At 36.7% G+C, this 21,459-nt stretch overlaps 1 pseudogene; it reads left to right on the top strand.

Annotated features, from left to right (window-relative positions):
* LOC101411839 (general transcription factor II-I pseudogene) overlaps window positions 1-21,459 on the top strand; it is a 108,803-nt pseudogene that overhangs the window by 14,123 nt on the left and 73,221 nt on the right.

Here is a 21,459-nt window from a genome sequence, read left to right as displayed (position 1 = left end):
TGACAAATGCCTTGGAACATTCATGTTTTATGGTCCTCTAGATGATCATTAATACCATATTATATTTGTGTTCAAAGTATCCAAAAGTATTCTCAGAGCTTTTACAGTACAACTGATTTTTATCAACTCTGAACTGCAGTAGAGAAAAAAGAATAGAGAAAAAAGAGAAAAAATTTTTAAAAAGAATAGAGAAAAAAGAGAAAAAAGAACCTCTTTCCTCAAGAAATGCTGAGGATACTAATGTCAGGCTCTTCAAAAGTTTTAAGTAAATATATAGACTAATAGCTAGATGAAATAGATTAAGAAATCACTGAGTCACATGAAGTTTAAAGATAAAAGTTCAAATCAACCAAGTGTTAAAAAAAACATGGACAGCAGTTTCTCAGCTATTTTCTTTCAGGCTTCCCCTGTGAAATAAACCTGCAAAATAAGAATCCAGAGAAAATTACTATATAGCCATTTAATTTTCTGATTGGTTTTCATAAGAAAATTAAACTTGCCCCACAAAGGAAAAATTTTCCAGCACACAATAAATTCATGTAATAAATATTTTCTATGTGCCTATCCTGTGCTAGATACTGTATTTATTAATGGGGAAATAATAGTGAATGAGACACTTGTGTTCCCCATTCTCAGAGATTAGATATTCTGGAAAGAAAGAATATTAAAAATAAACAGATGGATGAGTTAAATAATTTGCACATTCTAGTAACAGCCATAAAGGAAACACATAAGAGACTTAGGTAATATTATAATTAAGGAGAGCCTATTTTTGGTAGGATGGCTAAGGAAAGTTTCTCTGTTGGACTGGCATCAAACTAAGCCCTAAAGAAAAAAATGAATTGGGCACATGAAGGGGTTGGGGTGGGCTAAGGGTTCAGAGAGGGAAAAGGAAAGCATGCCAGACAGAGGGAGTGGAAAGAGCAAATGCAAAACCTCAGGGTGGAAAAATGACATTGGGGTATTCCAGGGTTTAGGGCTTCTGAAGGAGTACTGTCAGCTATAATGAAGGTGGAGAGAGGCTTTGCAGAGTATGGTAACATTTTTTTTTTTTACTCCAAAGTGTACTGGAAATCCACTGGCAGGTTTTAGGCAGAAGAGTGGCTATGGTAGATTGAGGTACCAGAAAAAACATGTTCTTAATCTTAATACCACTCCCGTGGATGTGAACCATTATAAATAGGACATTTTGAATACAGTATTTTTAGTTAAGGTGTGGCCAAATGAATCAGAATGGGTCTTAATCCTATTCCTGGAAGTCTTGAAGGGGAAACTGAGGGAGGATCCCAGAACTGGAATGGAACCCAGAAGACAAAGGAGAGGTCATTCCCATGTGAGGGGAAGGCCAAGGAACCTCGCCAGCCAGAATGCTATCGACCCAGTTGTTAGGCCCACCCATTCTGTGGTATTTGTCATAACAGCTGGGAAACTAGGGGCAGCAGTGGTGAGTGAAAAGTGAATTTATCAGAGATATTTCAGAGGTGATCTCTTAGGGCCTGCTCATAGAGTGGTTGTTAGGGGTGGGCAGAAAAAAGGAAGAATCTAACATGTCTGGTTTGAGCACTTGAGTGAACAGAGACACTAGAAGAAAAACAAATGTGAGAGGACAAACCAAGCACCTTGATTTTGGACATGTTGATATTGAAAGGCTGGTAAGTCATCCAGGTAAAAGCAGGTAGACAAGTCAGCAGTTCAGAGAAGAAGTCTGGGTGAGATGTGAAAGTATTAGACTAAAAAACATACGTATATATATGGCTGCATCAGTAGAGGACAGTTTTGACATTTATTTACAGTGTTTTGCCTAAGGACTGCATCCTGGCTCTTTCCTAAGTATGTATTGGCCTTTCTTTTAGTGCCAGCTTCTCTCTACAGTCTCCTTCTGGTGGATTATTAGACCTCGTCCCCTCCATTTCTTTTTGGTGCAATGACCGATTGAGTACCATTTTCTCTTTTTCACTATGATCTTTAGTTCCCTTCTCTTTTCTGCCTTCATAGATAATGGTTGTGTTGAAATGTATCATTCTCCTATAATATAATTTAAAATGTTCAATGTGGAAAGGTCTTCAGAGAATATTTATTATAAATAGCAGCCCTGCAAACTGCACCTGTGTTATAGATGAGAAAACAAAGAGAAAGCAAAGCAGCTTCCCCAAATTCAAGTAAGTAGTAAGGGGCAAGCAGGGTCTTAAATTCAACTGGGCTGACACCAGCTTCTGTGTTTTTTACACTATCATAATTTTTGTGTCCAAAATGGCATTTCACAAATTAACTTGAAATAAGGATTATGTAATGTTGAAACTGAGATCATCTAAAACATTGGATTTTCTGAGTTCTGCTATGAATCAAATTCCTTTTAACTTCTTTATAAATAAAGGATGACTTTCTAGTTTAAATAAAATATAGTATTTTAGAACTGCTTTAGAGATCAATCCTAATTGAGGCCTAAAGAAATTGCTTATCTTCCTCAAGGTCATGTAACCTACTGAAGAGAATAGCCCAACCTAGAAATGAGGTCTTTTAAAGTTTACTCTAGAGCTTTCTTCACCAACCTCCTAAAGTAATAAGCGTTGTGCAATGCAAGGTAACTTTTACAGTGCTACTCTGCATAAATTAATGATGATTCATTGTCAGATGATTAGTCTTATTTTTTCAACCATTTCAGAATATTAATTTTCCTTTCTGTCTGTCTTGATAGAAGGAAGTTTCTCAGAGTTTATATGGAATAAAGCACGCTTTCTGCTGGAACACGTAAGCCCTCTAAGCATTACCTTTTTCAAAAAATAATTTTGAATTTATTTACTGAACACTTGCTCTGTGGCCAGCTTGGGCAAGAAAAGCATTAAAATCAGGCTGTTTCTCAAAGTGTTCTTCATAAAGGTGAGAGAACAAATAGAAAAGAAAAAGACTATGAAAAGGTTTTGGGCAATTATTAAGCTCTTTGATACAGATTATAAGTGGTAGGTTAGGTCTGAGAAGAGTTAGATTAATCTGAACTAATTAAGACTTCAGAAATCAGACTGAGATGGATTTTTAAGAACAGTAAATTTTGTATAGAAGGGGGTTGGGTCCTATAAATTCAGGTTTGTAGATTTAATTTTCATGAATTTTATTACTCTTTACATGATCAGTCCTGTAAATTGCCTGCCACCTATGATATTTCAGTAATTCTCCATGGTTTAAATATTATCAGACCACCTGTCTAGTTAACATAGCTCAGTACACTCATCAAAAATTACTTTGAATAAAAAGAGCTAATTTAAATATTACCAAATATAAAATGAAAATTTGAATTTTTTAATGCCATGTGAAATTTGGCACTTTACTCATTAATCTTTAAGTGTTATCAATCCCTGCTTAATCTAAGCTTGGTCTGATTTCGAAACTAGATTTCCTTGGGGCTCTATATCCCTTTTCCAAAGTTAGTTTATATATTAACATATACCTTCTTTCTGGTTGTAAAAGAACAGTGAGGTATAGAGACCAGTTCACTCCTCTATGCCTCAAAACACATGGGTTTTAATCCAGGCTAAACCACTAACTTCCTGTGTGACAGTGGTCATGTCTCTGGGTATCTTCCATCATCTCAATCATCATATAAAATGAGGGGGATATATTTAAGGACCTTTTCATATCTGATGGTCCATGAATATGATACGATATCTCTTTCCATCTGCACAACTCTACTGTTTTATTTGCTTAATTGAAATAAAAAAGCTCATTTCCCTTCTTTTGTTTAACAATTTAATGAGTGGCTATAGGAATTGGTTCCCTAGCAACAGTTCAGCATATCTACAGATTTCAGACAACTTCAGAAAATGGGGCTATATATACTTACAGAAAACATAACATTCAAAACCAACATTTAAACACGATTTATCAAAGTTTTTAAAATTTTATCTTTTTTTAAAAGTTAATAGATCACACAAAATGTTACATTAAAAATATTGAGGTTCCCATATACCCCTCACCCCACTCCTCCCACATCAACAATCTCTTTCATCACTGTGGCACATTCATTGTATTTGGTGAATACATTTTGGAGCACTGCTGCACCACATGATAATAGTTTATCAAAGTTTTAAAATAGAGTTGTTGTGATTTCAAAGGAAGTGATTCTGAAGTCAGAGGAGTAAAAGAGAAAATTTGACCTATGTAAAGATCTGTAAAGATATGCCTGAGCTGAATGAAGAATGCTTGTTCTGGGACACATTATAGATAAAACAGGCTTGAAATATTTCTGCATTGTGATTGTGGTGATGGCTACATAAATCTGTACATAAGGTACAATTTCATAGAACTACACACACCAAAAAATGAGTGTATATAAATATCGATAAAATCTAAAGGAGGTCTGTAGATTAGTTAGTAGTATTATACTAATGCCAGTTTGCTGGTTTTAATAATGTACTATGGTTAGATAAAATGTTGACATTGGGGAAAGCTGAGTAAAGGGTATATGGGAACTCTCTATACAATATTTGCAGCATCTTCACAGTCTAAAATTATTCCAAAATACTAAGTTTTTTTAAAAAATGGATTTGAATACCAGATGGAGGAATTTAAGTTTAAAATAAACTTCAGTTAAACTTGACTATAATTAACTCTATTGCCTCCAATAATCTTTTAGTTATTTTTATACCAATCTTTTCAAGACTAAGGAGACATTACAATTGCATAACAAGATGCTAATTTGAGATCAGGTGTCTTTCTCTTCTACCCCTAAGTGCTTTTTGGGCAACTACTATGTGGTTGGATGCAATAATGAGAAGAAATGAGGTTTTGTAGTCAGATGGTTCAGGATTAAGTCCAGATTTGACTGTGCATCAGTTTCCCCATTTGGAAGAATGGGGATGATTACAATATCCATCTCATGGGGCTGTTGTAGGAATTAAATGAGGCACTGCATGAAAATCCCATTGGAAAGAGTTTGGCCCTTAGTAAGCTCATTTGACAATGAAACTGGAAATATGATGCATTTAAAATAATATGAGCCTTTCACATCCCAAGGTTTTTTTCCGGATGGGGAATCAGGCTAAACCATGCCCTGATAAACCTTATCCTGTTCTTAATAATGAGCAAAATAGGAACCCATGAAGGATGAAGTGAACACAGCTAGAGTGAAAGTACTAGAGAGGAGACTGGATTCAGCAAATATTATATATTCTTGGCAATAAAACAGATCTTCAGTTATTTACTTAAAACTTGCCATTATTCTAATCTGTAGAGAGAATATCATTGTAAAGTACCTTGAGTGTCTTGATTGTTAAAGTCCCTCTATATAAAAAGCACTATTATTGTACCCCTAAACAATAGCTGAATCCTAAGAATTTATTTAGTATTCCTGCTGAAGGCACCAAGGTTAGCTGCAGGCGATTTGAAAAACAAGAAAGATAAACAAACTGAAAATAAACCCTGAAGAAAGAGATCCACTTTTGAGTAGTGATTGTATACTTCTTATAGCAGTTTATTTATTTTTGAAGTTCTTTTTGGATAAAGAAAGTTGATTTGTCCTGCTCAGCTTCAGTAGTTCTTAAGTGGTCCTTTGAACTTGTAACTTCTAAAAATTTTACTTCCAATTGACTGCCCTTTGATAATTTTTATGTTGCTATAATATATAAAAGGGGAGTTAATTTTCCTGTTCAATGGATTCAAGTAGGTTTTATGTGTAGGAACTCTTATCAGATATTCAGCTGTATTATGTATATCCTACATAATTGTAGACAAATATTTTATTTAAATCAGTAATCAGTTTTGAAAGGAAAGATTCAATTTCATGTAAGGAGGCAGATAGTAATAAAAGTATTAAAATTGCTAGAGATGGATCAAAGTATCCCTGCTTTTTTGTTTTTCCTATGTAAACCATCCAAAGTCCCAAAAATAAAGCTATGTTTGGACATGGAAGGGAGAATGAAGTTATTCACCCTGTGCAGCTGTGAGTTTAAATAATGGTAATGTACATTCACATATAAAATGATCAGCTTCATCTGCTCACTGCAATAATAATCTCCAGCTCTATGAAAAATGCAATTCAAGCAAGATTTTATTTTCAAAAGACATGAATGAATATTTTACAATGGCAATAAAATAATTTTTTTTGGTTTAAATTTGCTTTTATTGTTTTATGCTGCTTCCACTGATATCCTTTTTATTCTCAGATTATTATACTGAAGATCTCTTTAGATATATCTTCATATATATATATATATAAAGTATATATATAAATTTTTTATTGAGTCTTTTTCTTAATTCCAGACACTGTGCTAAATATTTCTATGCTTGTTCAGGGCCATACTACTAGCAAGTGATGGAAACGGGATGGAAATAGCTTTACTTAAATTGTAAACCCATGCTGATTTTTATTCTAGTTCCTTAACGACAAAGAGTTACACTTACTATAAGACCAAAACTAGAGTTTTTCAGAGGCTCAATTAATGGGCGTTCATAATTTCAAGTTATCTATGAAAATAAATTCCAAAAAATTTGTAATTTTGACCATGCTTTATCAAAGAGAGTATTGATAGATACTTCAATGTATTTCATTCTAAATTCTCTGCTTTTTAAATTTTAGGAATATTTGTTGTTTTTAAAAAATGTATTTAAGAAAAAAGGGAGAGGAGGAGGGTGAGAGAAGCTCAGAGAGCAGAGAAAAGGCCGGCGAATTGCATCCCGCTTCCGCGCTCGAGTTCTTTGTCCTCTCCCTCCGCCCACTGTGATTGGATCAAGGCGCTGAGAGACGTCCTGCCAGGACGGCCAATTGCAGGAGTGTCAGGAGCTTGGTGCACGCGCTCTGGCCCCTTGCCCTCTCTCCACCTGCCGCTCCCCAGCTCACCTCAGCCACTGCTCTGCAGAGGCCGCAGCTGGCGTGAGGCCACACTCGCTTGCCTTGGTCACCCCCAGTCCCAGCACTGCCTGGGGTGGCTGCTCTCGGGGATCGTGGCCCAAGTAGCAATGTCTACCCTGCCAGTTGAAGATGAGGAGTCTTCGGAGAGCAGGGTGGTGGTCACGTTCCTTGTGAGTCTTCTTGAGTCAAAGTGGGAGGAACTGGCAAGTCCAAAGCAGATGTATTTGTTGTTGGAGTGGAGAGAGGCCATGCTTTCACCAACACCAAGAAGGATTTTGAAAAAGATTTTGCAGAATTCTGTATTGTAGAAGAAAAGGCTGCAGATATGCATAAAATGAAATCTACAACCCTGACAAATTGGATGAGTGTAGATGCTGTGGAAATTGAGGCACTGAGAAAAAGTTAAGGATTTTTTTTTTTTATTTTTATTTTTTGCTTTTGCTATGGAAAAACTTTAGGCAAATTAACAGTGGTACTCGTCCCATACCAGATGTTAAATAGACCAGTCGACTATGGTAGTTTAGGGGCTTCCTGAAGAGGTTGTCTTTAAACCTCCTGAGAATTATGGTCTTGAAACCCTGAAATGGACTTTGAAGAACAAAGCAGGGATTTCATTTATCCTAGAGCCAAAGAAGTACCTAGGTGGTCGCCTGGCAGTACCAGATGGCAAAAGGTCAATACTGTCTCCACATGGAAGTTGTGGCCTCATCAAAGTGAAAACTGAACCCACGGGAAGACTGGCATTTCTCTATAATTGGCAGCTGTGACAGTAAAGGAAGAATGAGAAGATCCTGATTGCTATCAATACAACATTCAAGGAAGCCATCATTCTTTAGAAGGCAACATAAATGGAAGCATCAGCTGAAGATTCTATTCAACATGTCCCTTCAGAAGCAAATAACGACCCTGAAGTTGAGGTGACTGTTGAAGGTGATGATTATTTTCTACCTACTGAGAGACCAAAGACCAGTGATCCACCACAGCCCCCAGTTACTGAACCTGCCAGTGCTGGAAAATGGAAAGTGAGGGAGTTCAACTTTGGGAAGGGGGATGCTTGAATTACTGATCTACATAAGCAAGTTGAAGAGTTATTTGGAAAAAATACACTCAAGCAATAAAAACTAGAGATACATGGTTTTTATACCTGGTTTTATATGATGATCCCAAAACCCATTTTCCAGTCTTTAAGTAGAAGGACTTCCTGAAGGAATTACTTTTAAATGGCCATCTACTTATGGAATTCCTCACCTTGAGAGGATATTACTTGCAAAGGAAAGAATTTGTTTTGTGATTAAGAAGCATGAACTTCTGAATACAACATGTAAAGACTTATAACTTGATAAACCAGCTTCAGAAATAAAGGAAGAATGGTATGCCAGAATCACTATATTAAGAAAGATGGTAGATCAGCTTTTCTGCAAAAAATTTGCTGCAACCTTGGGGAACACTGCAGCCAAGGTTGTATCTTACCACTGTAAGTTACTCAGTCATGAACAAATACTCCAGTCAAAGACTGGAAGGTAAGAATTCCCAGTCTACACAGACAAGTGGAAGACTTTTTTAATTTAAAATTTGCTCAAGCTCTTGGACTCACCATACCCTGTGTTTGCATCAAATCTTGAGTTCCTTTATGTGGAAGTTTTGCCATAAGGAATTCCCTTTCGAAGCCCTACCCAGTTTGGAATTCCATGACTTGAAAGGATTGTGAGTGAGAGTAATAAGTTAAGTTTGTTGTTAAAAATCCTGAACTAGTTGTTTCTTATTTGCGTCCTGGAATGGCAAGTAAAATAAACACTAAAGTGTTACTGTCCCAGAAAAGATCCCAAAACCCTGGGAGTAATTCAGAGTTTCCTGAAATTGAGGTCACTGTGAAAGGTCATTATAACAAACTCAAATGGCAGCTGTTTGAATCCCTACCCAGACTAACAGTTCTTTCCTTCTCTTTGAAACATTTTTCTTGAAGTTTCACTTTGTATACATATATAACAGCAGTATGGAAGGGAGGGAGGGAGGGAGGGAAAGAAGGGAAGCAGATGGAAGGAAGAAAAGGAAGAAAAGGAAGAAAAAGAAGAAAAGGAAAGGGGAAAGGAAAGAGGAAAGGAAAAGTGAGGAGAAGAAAGGAGAGGAGGAGAGGAAAAGAAACTACAACAAAAAGGAAAAATTTTAATGGAATTCTATCATACACATCAATTTTTAAATTAAAGTTTAATTTTAGTTCTATAAAGAATGTGAGGTAAAACTGAAGGAACTGTTGAATGCTTCCTCATTAATAAAAAGAATTACTTTCTAAAAAACCACACTAAAATTTAGAAACCTGATTCTATATTCAAATAGATTCAATACTTATCCTTTCTTTTTTCACGTGGTCCTTCTAATTCCTGAGTTATTTATTTTGACTAATCTTTTCATTGGTTGAGTTTCATACTCCAGTGAGAATTTTGTTTCATTTTCTATGGTAGATTCTAGTTCCTAGTTTCTTGCATGCTTGGGCATGTTGGCCTGGGTATAATATTCTTGGGACATAGTTACAGTGCATCAAAATATTTTATATATTGTGTTTGTTTCCCATGGCTCTTGTTAACTAATTTTCATAAACATGACAGCTTAAAAGATGAGAAATTTATTTTATGATAGTTCACGAACATAAGTCTGAAACCCAGCAGGACCATGCTTCCTCTGGGGACTTTAGGGGAGAATCCATTCTTTGCCTCTTCCATATGCTGATGGTTCCAGGATTCCTGGGCTTTTAGTGCATCTCTGCAAACATCTTTGCCTTTGTCTTCACATGTCCTTATACCTCCATGTATCTGTGTGGAATCTCCCTCTGCCTCTTTCCCAAGAGAAAACTTGTGATGACATTTAGGGTCTACCCAGATAGACCAGGAAAGTCTCCTCATCTCTAGATCGTTAACTTGATCTCACTGGCAAAGCTTCTTTTCCCAAATAACATAGCACGTACAAATTCCAGGGATTAGGGCTTGATATATTTTGGTGACCTTTATTCAATCTACTACACACATTAATCCATTGTCACTGAGTGTTGTCATAGAGGAGTCTGAGGCAAATCAGTTTTTCCTTAGGGCATTACTCAATTTTCCTCTTTAGATCCATATTAGATTGATTCATTATTTTTGAAATTCAGTAATCGTACCTCACTATATCACCATATATCAATAGAATACTGTATTAATATATGGGATGCTTTTTCTATCTAAATCTCAGTTTGTTTTTGCTTAACTTTAAGGAGAGTTTTATTATATCCTGAATATTTTTTATGGCCAAAGGAGTGCTAATGCAAAGTACCAGAAATCTATTGGCTTTTTTTTTTCCTATTGACTTTTATAAAGGGTATTTATTTGGGTAAGAGCTTATAGTTACCAGGCCATAAATCATAAGTTATTTCCCTCACCAAAGTCTTTTACTGAGTGTTGGAGCAAGATGGCTGCTGACATCTGCCAGGGTTTATGCTTCCTGGGTTCCTCTCTTCCTGGGGTTCATTTCTTTCTGGAATCAGCTACTCTATTTTCTCCACAAGGTCACCTGGAGACTGTCAGGTGAACAGCTCTGTATCTCTCCCCATGGCTTCTGCCATGTCTAAGGAGCTGTCTCTACTCCTCTGTTCTGTGTATTCACTTCCTGGGCTCCAAATCCAACAGCAAAACTCCAGCGTCACAATGTCCAACTCTGTCCTTTGCCATGTCTTTTATCTGTGAGTTCCTACCCACCAAGGAGTGGGGACACAACACCCTACTGATGTGGCCCAAAGCCCTAACCATAATTTAATCATGCCCAGGTATAGACCAGTTTACAAACATAGTCCAATATCTATTTTTGGAATTCATAACTATATCAAACTGCTACAATTGTCTCTTCTTCAGATATGCTTTGTATGTCTTCCATATTTATCATTTTCTCAATGCAATTTCATGCATACATTTTGTGGTGGCTTGTATTGGATTCCTAGTTAATTTTTAAGAAGTCTGGCTACTTGCTAAAGAATAAAATAAGGAGGGATGAGGGCAAACTCAAAGTGGAGAAGTCTGTGGTTCTAAAGAGAGTCTGCTGGTTATTTGATTAAAATGCAAAAGCTGACATTTTTATTATATTTCCCCTAAAAATTGGCTGTTCAAGAAAAATCTTTGGAAGATTCCCATTCTGTCCATAATGTAGTCCCCAACAACACTTTATTTTTCTCCTTGACCCTACTTTACTTCTAGGAGACTTGGTTATAGGGCAGGTTTTCCTAAAATTGTATTATTCCTTTATCCATCATTGGGATTTTTTTGGTAATATTGATATATTGTCTATATTCATATTAACTGAGTATTTTTTAGATCAATACACTTTTGTTATTTAAATTAATTTATCCAAGGAGAAATCTTTTATCATAGTAGTGGGTTAAACCCTAGAGTCACTTGCTATAACTAGTAACAGGAAAATAAAAATAACATATATTACCTCTAAAAGCCTACTCATCCTTTATGAATGATGTGATTGTCATACTTTATAGAGAATGGTAAAGAAATATTTTTATCAGAGACCATCTTGGAAACTTCTCAGAAGATTGAAAGGAATTGAGAAGAGTAACTCAACTAAAACAGAGGTATATTTTGAACTGCTTTATGTTCTGGATTTTCATGCAATTTTTGAAGACAAGTTTCCACTACTGAAAAGATTTGACTTCACTATTCTAGATTATATCTGCAACTCTGAAATATGGGCAAGGAAGTGAAGTAATGATGTGCTAAATTTCCCAATTTTCACAGGGGAAATTCACTGGATTCTGCCTCTTTCTTGGCAATATTTTAAAATAAAAATATGTAGAGCTATATCTTTGAGAACATAAAGTATGAAAATAAAGACTTCTAAATAATGACAGAAAGCTGGTGCTAGGGTAGATGGGCCTATAAATATAATCCACAGTTCAGTAATTGTGAAAATAAGAGAAACAGCAAAGAAACTTGGATATAAAATGTTTTAAACAAGAAAATAACAGTAAGACCAGGCAAATAAAATAACACAGTACATATAAAAATTAATATTATAATTTCTCTTTTAAAGTCAATGATTTTCAGGATGGGTAAAAAATAAAGCCATCTGCAATGTATATTATATATTCTTACTTACAGGAAATACATCCAACAAAATTATGCCCAGTTTAAAAATAGAAAAATGATCAGAGGCAAATAAAACCCAGCAGAGGACATGTGATGAAGAAATTATGCTCCTAGGTATTTATGGAATTGATTTGAAAATGTATGACCATACAAAGACCTGTAAGCTACTTATAAGTAGCTTTATTCATAGTAACTCAAAACTGAGAGCAATCGAGAGGTCCTTCAATAGTTGAATGATAAACAAATGTAGTAAATCCACACCCGGCATAATATTTAACAATAAAAAGGAATGCACTATTAAACCACAAAAAGTAGTTGGTTGAGTCTTAAATGAATATTACTAAGTGAAAGAAGCCAGTCTGAAAAGGCTATATACTGTACGATTCCAATTACATAATATTCTGGAAAAGACAAAACTATACAGGTAATAGAACAATGTTTGTCAGGAATTTGTGGGGAAGGAAGGCGGGGTTGAATAGGTGAATCAGAAGGGTTTTTTAGAGTGCTGAAATTATTCTGCTGCATGATAGTGCAATGGTGGATTCATGGCACTATACATTTGTTTCATAGCCATGAAAGTTTACAGCACAAAAAGTATCCTTAACACATGCAGATTTTGAAAAAAAATCATATGGGAGTTTGGAAGATTTCAGGATTGAATGCATAATGTGACAAAACAATCTAACTGTATTAAAAATATTTGAGACAGGGAAGGGACTGTGGCTCAATCAGTTGGGCTCCATCTACCATATGGGAGGCCCTGGGTTCATGTCCCATGGCCTCCTTGTGAAGGCAGGCTCACCCGCACACTGTGGAGTGCGACCCAGACCGCAAGCACCGCAGAGAGCCAACTCGGCAAGGTGATGCAACAAAAAGGGAGACAAGCAAAAAAAAAAAGCAACAACAGAAGAACGCACAGTGAATGGACCCAGAGAGCAGACAGAATGCAAAAAACTGCGGGGGGAGGGGGGTGATTAAAAAATAATAAATAAAAAATGTTTGAGACAAATCTTACTGAAGAGGGACTGATGGTGGTGAAGTACTGAACTGAGTAACTAGAAATAAGTGAAGACTGTAAGATTAAAGGCAAAATAACCTGTACTTATGCACACTACTCTAGCTGATAAAGTTCTTTCTATGGAGATATTGATTAGCAATTCTGATATTGATAAAGTGAACAACTAAGTAAGTGGATGATAGATGGTGGAAACCAGGTTTCCCACTATTGGAGAGGCAGGTTACAAATAAGCAAGAGGAAGAGGTTGAAATAATCCATGTGGTACTAGAGTAGAGGTAATGACATCAGTATGAACTCATGTTTAGTTTAATACAGATACAGGTAGATGTGTATAGAAATATGTATATATTTGTGTGTATTCACTATACACATGGGTTTGTACACACGCATATATTTCCTTATTCAGTTAGCTGAGAGAACTTAGGACAAGTACATGCAGTAGCTATGAACACTTGTAGTACCACATTTCCCAGATCCTTGTGTCTGTGCTGATAAAAATAAATAAATGGGTAATGAAGAAATGGGGGAGAAGGGACAAATTAAAAAAAAAAAAAGGATTTCAAATAATTTGTGTAGAAACTGCCCCCTGAAGGAGGGAGCATAAATCTCCACTTCTTAAGTATGGACTGCACACAAGGACTTCCTTCCAAAGAAAGAGTATGGAAATGGGGAAAAAAGGGTAAATTTACAGTGGGAAAATCTGATAAACACTATATCAGTCGAGTGGTCAAATTCAGCATCAATAGTGACTAGGTATGGTTGGTGATAGTGTGTACCTTGATAGAATATGATAATGGCACTTTACGTCTGTGGTCTTCCTCCTCAAAACGCATAACCTCAGTCTAGTCATGAGGAAACTATCAGACAAATCCCAATCAGGGACCATTCTGCAAACTACCCAATGAGTACTCTTTAAAATTTTCAAATTCATCAAAAACAGGCAAAGTTTATGAAACAGTTACAGTCAAGAGGAGACTACAGATATGATTACTAAATGTAATATAGTATTCTGGATGCTACTCTAAAAGAAAATGGACATGGAGGAATAAAACTAAGGAAATCTGCATGAAGTATGGGCTTTACTTAATTATGTATTAATATTGCTTCCTTAATTGTAACAAATTTACCATAGTGATATGCGATGTGCAGGAAATAGGTGCAAGGTATATTGGAACTCTCTATATTCTCTTTACAATTTTTCTTTAATGTTAAAACTGTTCTAGGGAAGTGGATGTGGCTCAAGCAGTTGGGCACTCACCTACCACATGGGAGTTCCCAGGTTTAGTTCTTGGTGCCTCCTAAAAAAAAAAAAGAAAAGATGAGCACACAATGAACAGACAGAGAGCAGACAGTGAGGGCAAACAATGGTAGAGGGGGTAAGAAATAAAATAAATCTTAAAAAAACTGTTCTAAAAAAAGTTTATTAAAAAAGAAAGCAGGAAAGCAGACATGGCTCAACTGATAGAGCATCCATCTACCATATGGAGGGTCCAGGGTTGGATCCCCAGGACCTCCTGACCCATGTGGTAAGCTGGCCCACACGCAGTGCTGCTGTGCACAAGGAGTACCATGTCATTCAGGGGTGCCCCCATGAAGGGGTGCCCCATGCACAAATTGTGTGCCCTGCAAGGAGAGCCACCCCACGTGAAAAAAGTGCAGCCTGCCCAGAAGTGGTGCCACACACACGCAGAGCTGACACAGCAAGATGATGCAACAAAAAAGAGACACATTTTCCCTGTGCCACCTGACAATGCAAGCAGACACAAAGGAACACACAGCAAATGGACACAGAGCAGACAAAGGTGGGGAACAGGAGAGAAATAAATAAAATAAATCTTTTTAAAAAAAGAAAGTAGAAGCAATTAGGTAGTCTATAATGTGGGAAGATATCAATCAACAATCAAGGGAAATAAATTAAGAGGAGAGAAAGTATATCAGTTATCTACACTTGATAACAAACCACCCTAAACTTAGTGACATAAAAGCACAAAAATTTATTAAGCTTCTGGATTCTAAAGTTAGGAATTGGGAATAGTGCAGACTGGGTATGGTTTTTCTCTGCATCATAACATCTGAGACCTCATCTGGGAAGACATGAAGGTTGATGTGACTCTAAGACTAGTACTTGGGTTCATCTAAGGGATTCTTTACTCACACAACTGGTGACTCATGCTGGCTGCCAGATGGGAATTCAGTAGGAGCTTTTGTCCATAGAGGTGCACGTGACCTCTCTTTGTGGCTTATGGAGCTTCCTTCAGGCCTGGTGGCTGATTCTAAAGAGCAAATGTCTCTATGGAATGAGGTGAAAGTTATATTGCCTCTTATGAACTAGGTTCATAAGTGATACAGTGCTACATAGGTTATAGTTATCAATCTATCCAGATTCGATGCAAGAGAACATAAACCTCATCTCTTTTTAAAAATTTTTAAATTTTTTTACATAAATTAATTATTTTACAGACAATTTCTATTATATAAATGTTTTATCTAAAATATAGAGGATTCCCATATACTCTACCCTCTCTCCCTCCCACACTTTCCCCTATTAACAACATCTTTCATTATTGTGGTACATTGATGAAAACATGTTGAAGCAATGCTACTAACCAAGGTCTATAGTGTACATATTGGTTTACACTTTATACTGCACAATTTTATAGGTTTTGACAAAATGTATAATGGCCTGTATCCATCAATCGTAATGTCATGCAGAACAATTCCAATGTCCCTAAAATGCCCGATACTACACCTATCCTTCTCTCTCCCTCCCATCAGACCCTCTGGTGACTACTGTCTTTATATCAATGTTATAGGTTCTTCCATTACTCAAAAAATGTATCTACTTTAGTTTACAGTTGCATTCCCCCATTATGTTTGTTTATTCCTTAATCTTGAGGATTTTTGGGATGGTGAAGTCCACTGTTTCCAGTGGAGATAGGGCTTAGCTCTCTGGGGGCAGATGAGTGGATTTGCCGTTGTAGATACTCTCTGTTTGGGGCAATTGGTGTTGACCATCATCCTTTTGTTAGTTGTCCTGTGTGAGTCCGATAAACTGGAGAGTAGTCAACCTTACCTCTTGATGGGAGGAATGTCAAAGTCACACTGTAAGAAGACCATTTAGCATAAGGAATATTGTTGCAACCAACTCTCAAAAATAAAATCTGGCACAGAAAGGTATGAAGATAAGTTATCAGAAATAAAATGAGTTAAATTAATAAATTTAGAAGTACACAAATAGAAAAATACAAATATTAAAATTCAGTTTTGGGATTTCTGTCTTTAAAAATACCCCAAAGCACTTCTGAAAGATTCTAAAGATGAGGTCTTCTTTCAAGAGCAATTATCTTGGGCTGGCACACTGGATGAGTGAAGCAAGACCCACTCTGTTCTAGAGATGGTCCCACATGGAGAAGAGAATATTGAGTTGCAGGAAAATTGAAAGAAGACTGCAGAACCATAGAAAGCTTTTCATTTTTTCATCTCTAAAACTTGGAAGAGCTCATGCTGAGGGCATGATCAGAAGATTTAAGGAAAGGCTAATTCCATGTGTCATTCCTGCTTGCCTTGCAATGGAGCTTCTACTTTACTGTACTAATATTAAAAAACAAAGAACACACAACTGAATTACATAGAAGCCAAAGGCAGAGGATGTTATGATCTAGGTAAGTCCTTATTTAGATGTGTACAGTCAAGTGTGTGGGAAGAATTTAACTCACAAATATAGAATGAAGTAAATAATATAAGGTTAATTTGGGCATATGTTCTCTGGTGCATATACGGGATTTGAGGTGCATCGTTTGTCACACTGGCTTATTCTAAAAGTTGCCAATAAATCAGTTAGTTTCACATTAATGTTATTATCTCACATGCTTTATCTATCTGTGTTCCTGCCTAGAAGTAAGCTGTCATTGATAAATATCAATGTCCATGCCTTTTAATATAGTCAAGGTGATTACAGCAAATGTAGCAAACTGCTCTCCCATTATTCTGCATATTCATAATATTCCCTTTAGTGAGAAGCTGTCAAAGATCCTGTCTGCTGTAACAGAAAATGTGGATAAAACTGGACTTAAATAATAAAGGAAAAATATTATCTTAGGGTGGATTCTGGAGTTGGTTGTCTTTGTGACATTATATTATCAACCACCAAGTTCTTTCCATCTTTCTGTTTTGCTGATTATAATATGCATTAGCTTTTTCCCAGGATGGCTTTTTTCATGGTTGCAAAATGGCTGCCAACAGCAACTGGGATGACATAATTTCTTGTTATAAACATAAAGAGAAAGAGAGAAAATTCTCATTCAAGCACAAAATATAAGTTTATCTGTTCATTATGACTGGGCAAACCATTAGGAATATGAGGAGAAATTATTGTTAAAGATTTACACAGCTCTCTCTGTCTTTGATAAAGACTGAGAAAAAAACAAGAATTTAGAAAATTTGAGTATGTAATTGATATATGTAATATATAAATATAAATTCTGTATATTACAGAAAATATGTTGATTTTAAAATTAATGCTGATGATTTATATTCTGGGTTCCTAAACAAATCTGAGCAAATTTCTCAAAGCAGAAGATGTATACAGTTTACATTTACCAATATCAATACCATACACTGGAAACAAATTTTACAGTGTTAAGAAGCACCAACATGCTTAAAATGAAATAAAAATCCTATACCCTCAGCATGAAATAGAGATCAAACTCAAATAATATACTATTTAGTAAATCATGATAATTCATTAAACTTAAAAATTATACTTATGCCGGAAAAGCTGTAATCAGATGAAAGTGTAGTGTCTTAATGTTTTTTTATCACTACACAAGAAGAAGAAAATAAATAAGAATTGAATTTAGAAATTATCAAAGGACAGTAATATAAACTGAACAGAATAGTAAATATAAATGGATAAATTCATGAGGTCCAAAAGAACAAAGGAACAGAAAAGGGAAAACCCAACTATAAACAAACATTGGAAGTGTACATACTACTAAAGAAAACAACATAGATTTATGAGTATATTATAAAAAGTATTATAAGCCTCGGAAACCTTTGAAATGGACTAATTTCAAGGACAATACCAATTATAAAATAATTCAAGTTGATGCAGAAAACTAAAATAGACCCATGACTTTGAAAGGAATTGTAAAAAATAGATGGCAAAAATTATGTTCTCCAAAAGGTCATCACTCACTGCACTGTTCTCCTTACACTTCTCATATCTGGGACCCTCTGATCTTTCAGCAATTAAGTATAACCCCTTTTCTTTTCTTTTTGTCTGCGAGGGTTTTCCGCCCCTAGTTTCTTCCCCTTTAGGGTATCCTGCCTGGGGAGCCAGATGTTGTCAATCCAGAAAGCTGGTTTACTTGTTTATGGGTCCAGGCAACAGAAAGTTCACTGAGTGAGCACACCACTTGCCAGCCATTCTCCTACAGTCTCTTTCCCCCCATGGGGCCCCTTTGGTATGCAGTACTCCTCAGGTCGTCAGAGGCTTGTGTTCTGCCCTGTCTGCTGACTTGTGTCCTTGTGCCTAGATGTGGATGTGCGTGGTGTTCTAATTCACTGCTGTGAGTGACTCTACAGTTTGCATCCAAACTGCAGGCCACTGCCTCTGAGCAACTCCCAAACCGTGTGGGACTGAGAGGGGTGGGGAGTGGACCGGCATGTCCAGGATGGAAATTTCCTACCTGATCTTTTTCTTTTTCTCTGATTCTACTTATATGAAGTCCTTCTCCAGTCTCTACCATCCTCCAAAGTTCTAAGTAAGTGGGATTTGTCCTTTTATTCATTGACTCTCTGGGGAGGTTGTTCAGGAAATGTTTTACATTGCCATGTTGATCACATCACCCCTTCTCTTTCCTGAATCTTTTGAGGTTGACAATTCACCGTAACATTTCTGCCACAGGTAGAATGGTAGTCACATTCTACTAAAATAGCCAGAGTGCAACTGAAAACGGAAATGCAATTAACAGCCTTGCCCATGTGTTAGTGATATCACTGGGGCATGAAAGGAGACCACGTGGAAGGTATAATCACACAGAACTAATTATCAGAAGTTTGTATATCTATATGGAGAAGGAGGACAATTTAAGGGAAATGTTTTTATTCTAATTTTTACTTAGTTTCTTGGAAACTGCCACTTCCCCTTTTGCCTGCATCTTGGTGCATATTTAAATTGATCCTTCCAGTGGCAGTATTGAATGTCCCTCATCTTAGTACCATTTCAGTTATGTCATATATTTACAAAACCTTGTCTATTTACAAGGTTATATATTTTCATAACTCTCTGGAATATTACACTTACATGGGACACAGTTGGGTTACAATTACTTAGTGTCATTTTGAAGACTGTCAGGGATGTGAATTCTGATTTGGATCAACTGGCTTTCATTTCATTTTTCTCCCAATCAGGATCCAAGCACGGTCACAGCTATGTAGCAGTTAGAATATAAGGGAACGCTGCAGCTAGCCCATACCTCCATAGTTCCTTCAGGAGATGTCTAAAGTTCAGGGGCAAACATAGCCTGTGTGCAGGGAGGAACTCTCTAGGTCAAAGGACCTCTGAGCCACAGGCTCACTGCAAAGGGAGATGCATCAGCACTCAGAATTCCAATGACTATTGTAGAAAAAGATGCTAAAGGAGTGGATTCTCAAACATTAGCATTGGAATCATGTGGAGGGCTTGTTAAAGTACAGATAACTGGGCCCATCACCAGAATTTTCGAGTTAGTAAATCTGAGACAAGGCCCAAGAATAGCATGTATAACAAGTTCCTCGGTGATACTGATTTTGCTACTCTGGGTACTATATGTTGTAAATCAAAGTTCAAGATTTGCATACTTTTGTGTTTTCTGTCTTACTCTGTCAAGTTCCTGACTTGGAAATGACCTGCCAAAAGCTGTCTGGTAGTGACATAACTAATGTGAACATTAGTTATTAAGAAAAAAAAAACATTAGGGGAAAAAACTTTAGGTTTAAATCAATGTTACCAGAATTAAGCCCTTATCCAGATAATGCATACCCAAGTTCGCTTCTCCCTCAGTTTTATAAGCAGAGCCATGCTGTTGATAGGCAGGGTTAGACACACTGCTGGCCATAAGTTATTCAGGATATAAATAGCATATTCTTCCAGTCTTCACTAATAAATACTGATTTGCATCAGAAGCCTTTGAAGGTCAAAGAACTTGCCATTGAATACATTATTACAGTGAATACAGATAAATGACCTTACAGAGAAGCAGCAGTAATTGCCACACTGAAGACTGTCCAGTTTAATGTTCATTTGTTAACCCAGACAGAACCTGGTCTCATGCTCTGCATTTAATATGGTGGTGATGAAGCTCTAATCTAATAAGGGAACTGAGTTAAATTTGTTTAGCCCTAGTGTTGAAAATGATCAGCAAGAAGTTATTTGGGAAAGCATTTTTACCAAGAGAGACATCTATGCAAGGAAATTTGGCCATGGAATGCTGTAATTAAACTTGAACTTCTTATGAAGAAGCTTGAAACCTAACTTGAAATATAAATCAAATTTAAACTTGTTTTTAAAAAGGTGGAAAACGTCTGTATATTTCAGTGAATAAGGACTTAAGGATATCTAATAAATTACTGAAAGATCTAAGTTTTACATATTCGGATATTTCTTTCAAGAGTTCTCGGGTGGTTTCTTAAATCCATTTTTAATGAGAATTTTAAATAATCAAATCATAAAATGTCCCTTCATTGAGCTATTCTAGGTATAATCAAATTAGAAATCCAGGAATTCCTTGAGATTTCCAATTAAGTTTCAAACAAGAACAGTTCACATTGTAGGGGGTATTCAAAACAACTTGTGGTGGGAGTGGACTTGGCCCAGTGGATAGGGCGTCCGCCTACCACATGGGAGGTCCACGGTTCAAACCCCTGGCCTCCTTGACCCATGTGGAGCTGACCCACACGCAGCGCTGATGCGTGCAAGGAGTGCCGTGCCACGCAGGGGTGTTCCACGCAGGGGAGCCCCATGCACAAGGAGTGCTCCCCGTAAGGAGAGTTGCCCAGCGTGAAAGAAAGTGCAGCCTGCCCAAGAATGGTGCCACACACACGGAGACCTGATAAAACAAGATGATGCAACAAAAAGAGACACAGATTCCTGTGCCACTGACAACAACAGAAGTGGACAAAAAGAAGAACACACAGCAAATGGCCACAGAGAACAGACAACTGAGGTGGGGGGGAGGGGGAGGGGGGAGGGGGAAGGGGAGAGGAATAAATAAAATAAATCTTAAAAAAAAAAAAAGTAAATAACTTGCTAAACAGCCAAACTTAGCTATCAGAATTATTTTGAAACAGCCAGACTTAGCTACCAGACTTAATTCTTTTGAAAGGCATGCCAACAATTAGGTAAATGCAACCTTCCATTATTTTTGTTCCACAGAAATGTTACTTCATTTCCATGAATTTTTGCTAACTACCAGATGATGCAAAAACTTCTCAGTCATTCC

This window comes from Dasypus novemcinctus, chromosome 2 (assembly GCF_030445035.2).
Source record: "Dasypus novemcinctus isolate mDasNov1 chromosome 2, mDasNov1.1.hap2, whole genome shotgun sequence".
NCBI lineage: Eukaryota > Metazoa > Chordata > Mammalia > Cingulata > Dasypodidae > Dasypus > Dasypus novemcinctus.
Note: the sequence above shows the minus strand (reverse complement) of the source record. Positions and strands in the feature narration are given on the sequence as shown.